This window comes from Mixophyes fleayi, chromosome 10, assembly GCF_038048845.1.
Source record: "Mixophyes fleayi isolate aMixFle1 chromosome 10, aMixFle1.hap1, whole genome shotgun sequence".
NCBI classification, from domain to species: domain Eukaryota; kingdom Metazoa; phylum Chordata; class Amphibia; order Anura; family Limnodynastidae; genus Mixophyes; species Mixophyes fleayi.
In genome coordinates this window covers 5,338,357-5,351,557 of record NC_134411.1, presented here as the reverse complement: position 1 = coordinate 5,351,557, position 13,201 = coordinate 5,338,357, and positions in this window count along the sequence as shown.

Sequence of the window (13,201 nt, the reverse complement as noted above, 5' to 3'; positions counted from 1 at the left end):
AACACAGGGTGGTCAGTTGCATATAAAACATCTCTTTTGCCTGGCCCAATGCTGTTTTGGGCATGCAATCAGGTGGCAAAGTGGGCACAGATAGCATTTTGAATAAGTAGCTGCAATTTTTCAAGGGTTGATGTTTTTATTAAAAATTGCAACAAAAATAAATGCAATATCATTTTGTCCAAGATAAAATAGACTATATACATTATCCAAAGGGTAAAAAGGACCAATATGAACAAACCTCCACACACCCAATTCTACTACAATCCCACCACAAAACAACTAATAAACCACTTCACAAATATAAAAAAAGACCAAAAAAACGCAAATCAAATCAAAAAATGTTCACGAGAGAAACATGCCAACCCTTAGCACAGTACTCTGCATTACCAGAACCCCGCCACCAATCTATAATACCACCCATACATCTTTTACTGTCAGGTAATGAAAGCAAACTTTAAATGTATGTAAACCTTACTAGAAAAAAGGGTTTCCACAAAATCTAATAGTGATAAAACAGGATAGATAGCCAAGAATGGGGAGACTGCCATGTGTTAACTACCGCTTAGGGAGGTCTCAGCCCCCGCCAAATTGTACCCCAGCTCGCAGCATCCATCCGGCCCCTCTCCATGTCCCTTATTTTCGAAACCTCGTGCAGAATACCACCTCACTATAGGGAAGGATTTTGTCCCTAATGGACACTAAACACTGTGCGCTCCATGTGTAAAAACCTAACAACTACGCTAACTAAAAAAACGAGTGCTTAAATCAAAATCCCCACACCTTTTCAGCGCTCCATACACCCACTCAGGGTAACGAAGCCTCGAAAGACAGGGAAGGCATATGGCGTGGGACACTGCCTTGTAAACCTCTATATTAAAAGGACACTGAAGCAAGAAGTGGTCCATTGTCTGTTTTTGCCTCATCCACCTCAATCTGCCATTTCCTTGTCACCTTTAAACCCTGAACCACATAGGCTGGGAGGTATCCATACTTAACTCGAAAAAAAAATCGGGACCCCCATCCAACCATGCATTGAGAAAGGGGTGCACCCACACACGAAAGCCAGCTACCCACCGAGGGGGAGACTCCAAAAAGAGACTCCCGAGATGAAGCTTCAAGAAGTACTAAAGAACAGCACTGGGTTTACCATTCCCAGGCCACCTTCATCCTTCGGTTTGTAGGTCACATTCCTCTTGATGAAGTTCAACTTGTTCCCCCAGAACAACTGAAAGAACAAGGAACTGACCTTGACCCTTAATGATTCTGACAACAGACATATGTAACTGACGTACAAAAAAATTGGGATCAAGTAAGTCTTGATCAAATCAATCCGTTCTCTGTAGGGCAGCTTCCACTTCTTCCAGTTATCCACCTTAGAGGTGGCATTTGCCAGTTTCAATTACCAATTTCGCTGGGCATAATCACCCGAACCAAATAGAATGCCTAAGATTTTAAGCTCTTGACTGGCCTGAGGGAGCACCTCCGGAAGGACAAACTGCTGTCCTACCTTCCCTAACCAGAGAACTTGACTCTTTTCTTGGCTTATCTGTGAGCCCGAAGCCTCAGAATATTCCCAGATTAGATTTTCAATGCCATGCACCTCGGCCATGTCTGACAAGACGACTGTGACATCATCAGCGTAGGCCGCTACCTTCAAGGGAACATCCACAGCCAGCTGCACTCCTTTCACTGCACCGTTCTAAATCCTCCTGATAAAAGGATCAATCGCAAATACATAGAGGAGAGGGCTCAAGGGACAACCTTGTCTGACTGCAGATGACACCGCAAAAGTAGGACCCACCCAACCATTTACAAGAGGGAAGCTCTCTGCCTGCCTATAAATGGTACGCAGCCAATCAACCAACCTCACTGGCAGACCATACCTCTCAAGAAGTGCCCACAGATATTCATGATTGACACAATCAAACGCCTTAGATTGATCCAGCGCCAGAAGGTACTTACCCCACTTCTCAGCCCTGCACCGCTCCACGGCCTCCCGAACGCCAAGGACAGCATTAAAGATGCTTCGACCCTTCACCGTACAGTGCTAAGAAGTGGAAAGCAACAGGCCTGATACTTCCATAATCCTGTTAAAAATGACCGTTGCCAGAATCTTTCTATCAGAATTGACAAGAGCGATGGGGCGCCAATTCTTAATCCTGGATGGGTCTTTCCCCTTGGATAGCAAAATAAGGGCGGACTGCCTCATGGAGGGAGGGAGGGAGTAACTCTCTACCCAAGCTCTCTTTAAAAAACGCCACTAGGTGCGGGGCCAGGAGGTCCACAAAGGCTTTATAAAACTCGGACGTTAAACCATCCGGGCCTGGGATTTCTTATTTGATAAACTATCAATCGCCCTCCTGACCTCGTCCACCGTTATCTCAGAATCCAAGGGATAAAGAGAAGCCTGATGGCCACCAAGCCCAGACACCCCCCTCAGAAACCGTTCCATCTTCTCTCTGATAAGTACCTTCCCAGACAAAAAGCCAAAGTAGAAGGAGTGCACGACTGACAAGATACCTCCTTGGTCTTTCCAGAGGACCCCCCTGTCATCGTGCAGTACCCTCACCTCCTTCGCATTAACCGAACTCTTACAGTTAAGGTAGGGATCTGGAGAGTGGTACTTACCGTATGTCACATGCCGGTTCTATAGTCAGGTCCCGGCTCTGTGACTTTCCCTTTAAGAACCATGATTCTGCTTGCTTCTCTTTCAGAGACATTATTTTCACAGGTGTTCCTAGCTACTGTGATCTGGACCACTCCCTAAACCTCATTGGTCCTGGAGCACTATATGAACCTCCCAAGGTTATGGACTTATTGCCTGATCTTTGTGTTACTCAGTCTACCTTGGTCTAGGCTGAATCTCCTACTGCTGTTACCTGTGTGCTGGACTTCTACATCTACAACCTCCATACCTGGTACTTGTAGTTCCACACTGCTTACTGAATCTCCTACTGCTGTTACCTGTGTGCTGGACTTCTACATCTACAACCACCATACCTGGTACTTGTAGTTCCACACTGCTTACTGAATCTCCTACGGCTGTTACCTGTGTACTGGACTTCTACATCTGCACACTGAACTGGCTCGTGAGTTGCCTATTACACCTGCACTTATATTGATTGGCTCAACTACCTCTCTGCTCTGCTGCCTGTATTCTTTACTGAACTACAATCAAGTTACCTTGTCATCTGTGATTCTATGTTTGGCACAGCTATTATTATTACTCTGCTGATTATTAGTTGCTGGACTGCTATTAAGAATATATTGCCAAGCTAGTTGCCAGTTCTGTTATTCAAGTTGTGTGCATTCATTCGTCATGTCGTTGCTATTGGTTACCAACTGAACTTCTTTCATGATTTCATTGTATTTTGTGAACTGTCGTGTACTCAGCTTGCTGAGTTGTACATATCTTTCACTGTTGCTGTTATACCATCTACCAATGTACTATATTGCAACGCTACTATCATCTTCTGTGTTTTGTTCAACCTCCACCATCCACTGCTAATAACATCTAAGTAGTGGCAAAAGGGATCCATAAAATATCCTTAGCCGTGACACCGTAGTCCCTTTCCAAAACCAAAGAGGCATAACGGTCATACTGGCACTCTTTTATCTGGGATTTTACCCGGGAGATTTCCCCGCTATCTCCACCCACAGAAATCAGGAAATCGAGTTTCCGTCTCAAGGCATGGCAGACGTTCTTTTTTTTTTTTTATCCAATTCCTCTGAACTACCAGTTCCCTAAAGAACCTCCGAGTTCTTCCTTTGAATTCCTCCCACCACTCTGGCCTAGCCCAACCTGTGTCCAAAAGTGTTTCTTGGGTTTCAAGGAAGTCCCTAAAGGATTGTCTAACCTCCTCATCATCCAGAAGGCTGGAGTTCAGACGACACAGGCCTCTGCCTTTCTGAGGGGTGAGAACGTGATCCGAGAACTCTACCGCCATAAACTTTGGAGTTGATGTGACAGAGCTCCCTTTAACAAAAACCTATCTATTCTTGACCTACTTATACCTCTAAAAAAGGTGAACCCCGTGAGGTCTGGAGAGTGACGAATATGCACATCTTCCAGCCCAGCCTGACTTACCATATTAACTAATAAACCTGCATCATAGCTCAGCGATGTCCACGAGCCTTCCCTATCCTCTGGCCTAACAATGTTGTTAAAATCACCCCCGCAAACAATCTGCTGGCCCGTAAAAAGGTAATGTTAAATTTCCCTGAAAAGGCATTTTCTGCCCCGTTGGGTCTGTGGACCTTAAATATTTATGAACCTCAGGACCTGCCCCCTTATGGAAACATACATAACCATACATCTGCCCATGCTTATTTCTATAATCCGCTGAATGGTTACCATGTCAGTAAAAAGGACTGGCCCCTCCACCGTACGGCTCGGCCGCAAGAGACCAATAGGAGGGACCTCGTCTGCACTCGCATTTGTGGAGATCCACGAGGCGCCCAACCCTAGTCTCTTGCAAAATCAAAAAATCAACCTCAAGCATGTTGAAAAAATCAAGGGCCAAATAACGAGCTTGATCGGAACGCACAGATGCCACATTAATGGTGGCAAACTGTATGGGTTGGGGAGCCATCATTAAAGATTATAAGTATGGGCCTTACCTTCATTACCTCTCCGCATTATATTACCTAACACCTATAAGGCCTTTGACCCTATCCCCGGATCCTGTACACCATCACTTCTGGCCAAAGACTCTTCTGACCAAACCACACCGTCAATCCCAGGAATTGTCCCCTCCGGGTCCCCCCCTTCTGGATATATTTCCTCCCCCTCCCCCCCCCCTGGTTCTATCCCACCCACCTCCCTCCTATCCTGCTCCCTATCTACTTGATTATTTTCACCTGAACTACGAACTACCTCAAACATGGTGTCAGTATCCTCAGGAACCTTAGTAGGCTCCCCACTTACTTGAATTACAGACTTGAGTGGAAATTTTACACCCATAATATTAATCTCCCCACAATTCTCACCCTCTACTACACCACCTGTTCCAACCTCAGCACCCACCATCTTTTGAAAAAAGGGTTCAGCCTGCCTAACCCCAACCTTTGCCCTAGTTCTCTGCACTTTGGGCCTCAGGACCATCTCTGCACCAGCAGTACACACAATTTCCCAACGCCATTTAACCCTTGAAATACTGCAGCTACTTATTCAAAATGCTCAAAATGCTATCTGTGCCCACTTTGCCACCTGATTGCATGCCAAAAACAGCGTTGGGCCAGGCAAAAGACAGATGTTTTATATGTAACTGACCACCCTATGTTGATTCCCACTGTCAAATTGCTGGCCCAATGGCATTTAACCCTTGCAAATCTACAGCTACTTATTCAAAATGATAAAATATGGTGACTTTGCCCACTTTGCCCCCTGATTTCATGCCCATAACCTTGTTGGGTCAGGCAAAATACTAATGCATTTTGTATAAGGGACCCCCTGTAGTGTTAATTTGATGTGAAATCAGTGATCCAAATTGATTTAATCCTTTAAAAATAAGCTTTTCTGGATAAGAAGCTGGAGCATGAATTAGAAACGAATAAGAAGCTAACTTCAGTCTCGTGACTCAAACCTACCTTGCTGTGTTATAGAGGCAGACTATATTGTAACCAGGTTAGGGAAACAGGTAATATCTCTTGGGGTAGATGATAGTGTACAGCAGGAGAGCAGTCATGCAAGTCCAAGGTTTTGGTACAACTGGCCTTAGCCAGTTTTACTAAATAGAAAAAAAATAAATACCTTGCCTGTCCGGCTGTAACTAAACACACAGGAACACCCCCTCTCCTGTGAAGGACCTTGTGTCCCACACACAAAGGATAGAGGTAATTGGTCACCATTTGCAGAGTGTCCCAGGAGGCATCCAACCTCCTCCCCAGCACTGAGAGTGGTCCGACATCCTTTTACACACCTTTCAGGTGCGACCCTTAATCAGTCTGCTGGCAGAGCAGAAGACCCAGACAGGGCCTTGTAGATGGAGACCACCCTTTTCTCTCTCCAAATACACAACAGGGACCCTTTCTAGTTTTTCCTAAAACTAAACATACTCTTTAGGAAGCTTTTCCCAAACACCAGCAAGCTCTCTGGGGTTAAAAAGCATATAAGACAGTTTCCCAGTGCTTCCGTCACAACATATATATTTTCCCAGCTACACTCGCAAGCTCTTCAGACAGATCATGAGTGCTGCAACATGTTAAATTGCTGCCTCTTGCAAGGACCCCTATCGCTCCTCCACTATTGTTTTTGTGTGCAACCGTGTATTAACAGATGGAGTGCAAAACAAATATTCTGAGAAACTCTTCTGGACCTCTCTTCCACAATAAACCTCTCCTCAACTAAGCTAGCAGCTGACCTCTGATTCATGGGGGCTTTGTATAAGTTTTTTGCAATGCAGTGCATCTTGCCCGCGTGGTGCCCCTCACCTCTCACACTACCCAAAGCCCTTCTTCACCCTCTTTCTTCTACCCATAGAATATTAATAACATTTGCTTTGCATTCTTATTTGTATTTACCCATATTGTTTTTTATTTGAGAATGTAAAAAAGAACATAAAAGTACAGAATTGTATTTGGATTCTTAACCGGATGTTATTACTGTAACTTTTATTTGTAACGCTGTCGATGTTTTCAATAAATAGTATTTAAAACAAAAAAATGGGTTCAGGACCACTTTCTGCTATAAAAATGTATTCTAGCTACAAAACTATCAAACCAAAATAAAAATGAGTTTTGAGGCAGAAATATTAAGTCAAGTACATTATTTGATGCAGGTAATTGCAATATCAATATTACCAGACTAAGATCTAAAGAGGTACACATGCTGAAACTATGATTAATGAGGTCGGGCTAGATTTACTAAACTGCGGGTTTGAAAAAGTGGAGATGTTGCCTATAGCAACCAATCAGATTCTAGCTGTCATTTATTTAGTACATTCAAGAAAATGATAGCTAGATTCTGATTGGTTGTTATAGGCAACATCTCCACTTTTTCAAACTCGCAGTTTAGTAAACATACCCCCAGGTGGAAACCATTAACTTAAGTGGCTTATTATCCTCCAGCATTAATGGCTTAGGAAAATCTATCTAGTTTTGAAATTAACTTTAAACATTTTTGGGGCAGTGGGTTCATTGACTAAGGGGCTCATTTAGAGTTGGATGTATAACTTTTTTGTGCGTAAAATATGCATCTCCATACTGTAATGCACACCAAAAATGTGAATGCAGACATCCTTATGCAGATTTTGTCACATTTCACACGTATGACTTCTTGCGCTTGGAGGTGGAATGAGCAATGGGGAAGGGGTGCGCAAGTGTAAAGTAAAGTAAAGTAGTGTTCAACATAATTTCGACTGAGGTAGGTCTCAGGGCCATCTTAACAACATTATGGGCCCCCGGGCAAAGCAGTGCACCAGGGCCCCTAGATATAGATATAGGTATATAGATGTATACAGACACATATATAGATATAGATATAGATATATAGAGATAGATAGATGTACTTGCTCAGTGACCCTTGCAGGTTTTTTCTTATGCAGGTTTATTTATTCTCATTAAGAGCCGTGCCTATGGGGCCCCCTTGCCCGTGGGGCCCCCGGGCAGCTGCCCATCGTGCCCAATGGAAAAGATGGCCCTGGTAGGTCTAAATTCAGACGCATATATACCTTATAGGAGGCGTATCTCCTGCAGCTTCTAGAGGGCAGGTACAACGAGATGCAATGATGATGATGATCAGCAGCACTAGCTGCTTCCTATTGGCTAATTGTGTATTGACCCTTCCCACTGACATTACTTCTATAATAATCTTATTTGAGCTTTAAAGGGTAAAACATCAAATTTATGCTTTATATGGTAAATGAGACTGCATTTAGTAATAACACTGTACAAACAGTATTCTCCGTTGCATATATGACACCTCATTACATTATTAAATTGTGTACAAACTTTTGCATTTACTACTAACACTATGGTATTATGGTGTGTACAAATTTGTTGCTCAAAACGTACAACTAGTGCATATCGTACTGTTTCAGAGATTTTTCCAACTGAACATACGCACTTTGTAATAAAGAAATTGTTCTTTCTGGGGAAGATGCTTAGAAAACAAATTAATGACATACCCAAGAATTGGATATCTTGATTCTGTAATGTTGTTCTGGTTTCTTCACCCTGTACTTTCAGGTTGCCTATGATTAGATCACTGATGAGGCCTCCTTGAGGTGCAATTGTACTTGGATTTTAAGAACCTCCTATATTGTCTGTTTTTCATGTACACTACTGTTGTATAAAAAAGGACAAGAATGACAGATGAACAGTCACACTGTTGGTAAGTGGGTCTGGTATAGTCTGTGGCATTAGCATAATCATGTTTCACATATGAAAACTTTGACTCACTTTTGATTAGAGATGGGCGAGCTCGGTTCCCCGAGAACCGAACCCACCCGAACTTCAGGTATCCGAGTACCGAGCTGAGCAGACTGGGTACTCTCCCGCCCATTCGGATTCGAAATCGAGGCAAAACGTCAGAGCTCAGTTCTCGCGATATTTGAAATGCATAAATACCCACCTACACAGCAATCCATTGCCATTTGACAGAGGGAGAGAGCAGGGTTAAGTCACAGGCTGTATTAGAGCAGGGACAGAGCAATAATTGTATACCTTATTCTTTCGATTATTATTTAAATTTTGATACCAATTCTATTAACAATTGTTAGAGCAGGAAGAGAGGAGGATAGAGTAAGCATTTTTTTCAATATTTTGCACTACAAGTGCTTTGGGGTGTCCCATATTCCCCAGTGTGAAACAATAATTTTTCTGGCTGCAAAAAATCATATTTAGCAGCAGTATCTATACAATATTTTGCACTACAAGTGCTTTGGGCTCATTAAAATGGATTCAAAGCAGACCACATATGAGCAGGATCAGCAAGCAGGTGCTGGCACCAGTCCTGATGGTAGTGTTCTCGGTACATCATCTGATAAAACTTATGTAAAAGTACATAGTATTTTTAAATTGGAAAAAAACGCACACCCAAAAAAAATGTACCGTGTTGAAGCGAAAAAGAAGTTAACTGAGGACAAGTTAAGTGCCGATAAAAAAAAAATTGCCAACATGCTATTCTACACACGCAGTGGCAAAGAAAGAATGAGGCCTTCGTCTTTCTCTATTAGTGGCAGATCAAAAAATATTACTGAGCCTTCTTCTTGTATGGTCACTCATGACCAAGCAAGACCAAGTAATTTGGAGTCTAAAAGTGGTGCACAACTACTGTTACGTGTGAAAGCCGAGCTGCAAGAAAACAGTAAGGCATTAGAGGATAATGTATGCTCTGAATCAGAAATGACACCAATCCCTGTGGAGAGTCCATCCACCAGTGGTATGTTTAATCGTGAGCATTCTGTTTGTGTACCCATCAGTTCTGCTGATGTGTGCCTGAACAGCCCGAGTGTAACCGGTGATACACAAATTGAGGATGCCACTTTGGAATTAGAAGAGGATGAGGGGTAGATTTGTGTAGGCGACAAGGGCGCTAATGATGATGTTGATGAGGATGATGCAGACAGATACCTTTCTCAAATTCTATTTATATTCTAGAGTCTATGCAGGCTGCTTTTTTTTTTTTACTATTTTCTACAAGTGGAGGGTGGCCTATACAGACAGAAACCAAACTGCCTTTGTCCATTTCTTTATATATTTAACTATAAGTGTAGGGTGTAATATACACCCAAAGACGATGGCTGCATTGCCAATAGGCATAGATGGAGAGAAAGACAATCTGGTTTGTGTGTAGAATTAATGACGGCCTACCAGGAATTAAACTGTTTTTTCATAATTTATTAGCTTTACAATTACCTTACTTATCCAAGAAACAGGTGGAGCACTAAATTAGGTTATTTTAGGCCCCAAAAAAATGATTTTTAAACAAAATTGCTAAACAAAACAAAAACCAAAACACGCAAGGGTGAGTTTGCCAAAACCAAAACCCGAAGGTAATCCAGATCCAAAACCAAAACACGGGGGTCAGTGACCATCTCTACTTTTGATCCACAACTCTTATATTTCCAAGAGAAACCGCTTCGTTATTAGTTTATTTATTAAAGTCATCTAAGGACATCTGAACTTTTGGATCAGTTTCCAAATGATTAACCTTAATAAACCTTAATAACTAATTTTTTTCATTCTTTCAAGGTTTGTTCAATAATTAGATGATCCAGTCCATGCTACATTTATTGGGAAGGTCTTGAATTTCTTTATCTTTGTTCAGGTGTTTCCATTTTTGAATGCTGTCAGATGTAGTAATACCTGAACTAACATTGTTAGTATCGGCTTACTCCCACAATGAGTTCTTCCTATACAACAGTATGAATCACATACAAATGTGGAGTAGAGATGAGCGCCATTGAGGCAAAGTTTAGTGCAACTGGTATTTTGTAGCATAACACCATTTTTCAGGAGTGTGAAGTTCCGGTAATACAATCTTTGGAGCAGATTCTGCGTTGTTTTTTTTAGAACAATGCGGCCGTGGGATTTGTAAGAAAATCTCCACTGATTTTTTCTCACGGGTCATAGAGCTATGAGGAAAAGTCAGCTGAAAAATTACCGTAGTAACGGCCATTATGTGCACCTACTTTGTTCTTCAGAACAACGCGGAGAACTGAATCTGCCCCTTTGCGGAAGTTGAAAGCATAAGCGAAATTTGGTCTGTGGTGTGGGTAAAACTGAAAACACTAAAGGGCAAAGTCTGCTAAACGTGTAACGAGGCAAATATTTCCCGGAACAGTTTCGAAAATTTAGCTTAAAAAAATAAAATAAGACATGTAGACATCTCAAGGTAAACAGCATTATAAATAAACATAACATTCTCATTGTAGGGACTATTGCAAGATTTTAGTAGTAGAACAAAAGTTACTATGTAGAGAGTTCCACAATCTTCAGCTAAAATTATAATAGGGATGAAGTATCCACATATCCTACATTGCAAAAATATAATTTACTGTGTGGCCAGAAGCTATGGACATAAAGTTAAAAGATTTCATGTTGCGTTGTGCAAAATAAAAATATTTGTAAACTTGATAACCTACAATGTTAAATAAAAAAAACCCAGACACAGTGGTTCAGTATATATTGGATTCTGCAAATGACCATTCACCTACAATTGTATTGAAACTAATTTTATAATGCATAATCATTACAAATTGATCATAGGTCATAATCCTGAAAGTCCTCTCCTCCATTTACGTCCTATAATCAAAGCTTCAACGCACATGGCAAGAATACTACAAATACTTACTGGCAAAAAATATTTCTGAAACAATTTCCGAATGGGCAGCACAGTGGCCTAGTGGTTAGCACATCTGCCTCACAGCACTGGGGTCATGAGTTTGATTCCTGACCATGGCCTTATCTGTGTGGAGTTTGTATGTTCTCCCCGTGTTTGCGTGGGTTTCCTCCGGGTGCTCCGGTTTCCTCCCACACTCCAAAAACATACTGGTAGGTTAATTGGCTGCTATCAAAATTGAACCTAGTCTCTCCCTCTCTGTCTGTCTGTGTCTGTGTGTGTGTGTCTATATTAGGGAATTTAGACTGTAAGCTCCAATTGGGGCAGGGACTGATGTGAATGAGTTCTCTGTACAGCGCTGCGGAATTAGTGGCGCTATATAAATAAATGATGATGATGATGGAGGATTCATGGAGGTGACTATGTATTTACTCCCCTTGCTACCTGTACCCATCCATTAAAAAGTAAAATAGAGAAACATCAAAGTATTATTCCTAGATGTCCAATATACATAGCATTGTACAAGAGAAGAACAATCCTATGGCAATGCTGCGCCATCATTCACTCGGTGAATTATGGTCAACTGCACTTGGCACAGTGGTTAGCATTGTTTCCTCACAGCACTGGGGTCATGGGTTAGATTCCAACCAGGGCCCAGTGAAGTTTGTATGTTCTCCCTGTGTTTCCTCTGGGTGTTCCTGCTTCCTTCCACACGCCAAAGACATACTGGTAGGTTAATTCTGACAACATATTCCCAACCAAACAGGCAGGGACTAATGTCAATGAGTCTCTGTAAAGCACTGCATATGTAGGTGCTATAGAAAAAAACGTTAAACTTGAAAAGGTTGGGGGGAGTGGCCTGGTGGAGCATGGAGTAGGACGTGTGCACCTAAGCTCCCCAGCCCAATTATCCGCTAAAAACATCCTGATGCATTGCTAGATTCTCTGGAGTTGTCCCTGCTCCCTCGGGTCAAAGTTGTGACCTTGCTGCTGGAACGTGGTCTGCCGCTGACGTTTATGATCGAAGCTGGACGGAGAGGTCGCGCTCCCTGTCTCTGGTGGAGTCGGGCACTTACAAAATATTGCGGACATTTACTCACCTACCCTTTTATCTTCTACGCGGTGTGTGGAGACCGGGGAGACATCTGACTGCTGGCTGCACGCAGGGCACTTACATCTGAGTCTTCCCGCCAAGGGACGAACCGTGGCGCCATCTTGGGGATGAGGGATTGCTAAGGATAGGTCTGAGTGCGGATCTTTATAGCTGGATGTGAGGTCGGAAATCTGTGGCTGTTACGGCTATCAGTATGATCATAAATTTGTAGAACAAGATGGAGAGGTCTTCACCTATAGCAGCTGCCTTTCCCGTAGAGCTTGACGCACTCATAGGTACTCGGATGCCCCCAGGTCTTATACTCAGAGTAGTACAAGTTTATGAAACGTACCATAGCGCTGAGTAGAGGGAGATGGAAGATGCTGAGGTCTCAGGTCCGAAGCAGATACCGTGGTCAGGAACACGCAAGATGTCGGGGCTGGCAGCAAGCAAGGAGAGTAACAGAAATTGTAGCAGAGGTCAGGGGCACAGGCAGAGAATCAAAGTCCAGAAAACAAAGCCAAGGATCAAACACGGGTAATCCAATAGCAGTAGATGCAGAGCACAGGAGCTGGTCAGGTAACAGAAGCTGCAAACTATAACCGGCAGGGAGGTTAAGCCCTCCCTGCTTTTTATACACAGATGACCCAATAAGAATACAACCCCCACACATACATAAATCAGCCCAGCTGCTGTTAATGGATAGCAATAATTGCGCTCGCGCGGCTGTCAGATTAGCCGGGCCGAGGAGGTAAAAGATAGAAGCGTCCCGGCAGTTGCCCTGGTAACAGCCGGGACATGTGGGCGGAAGTGACATCCCGGTA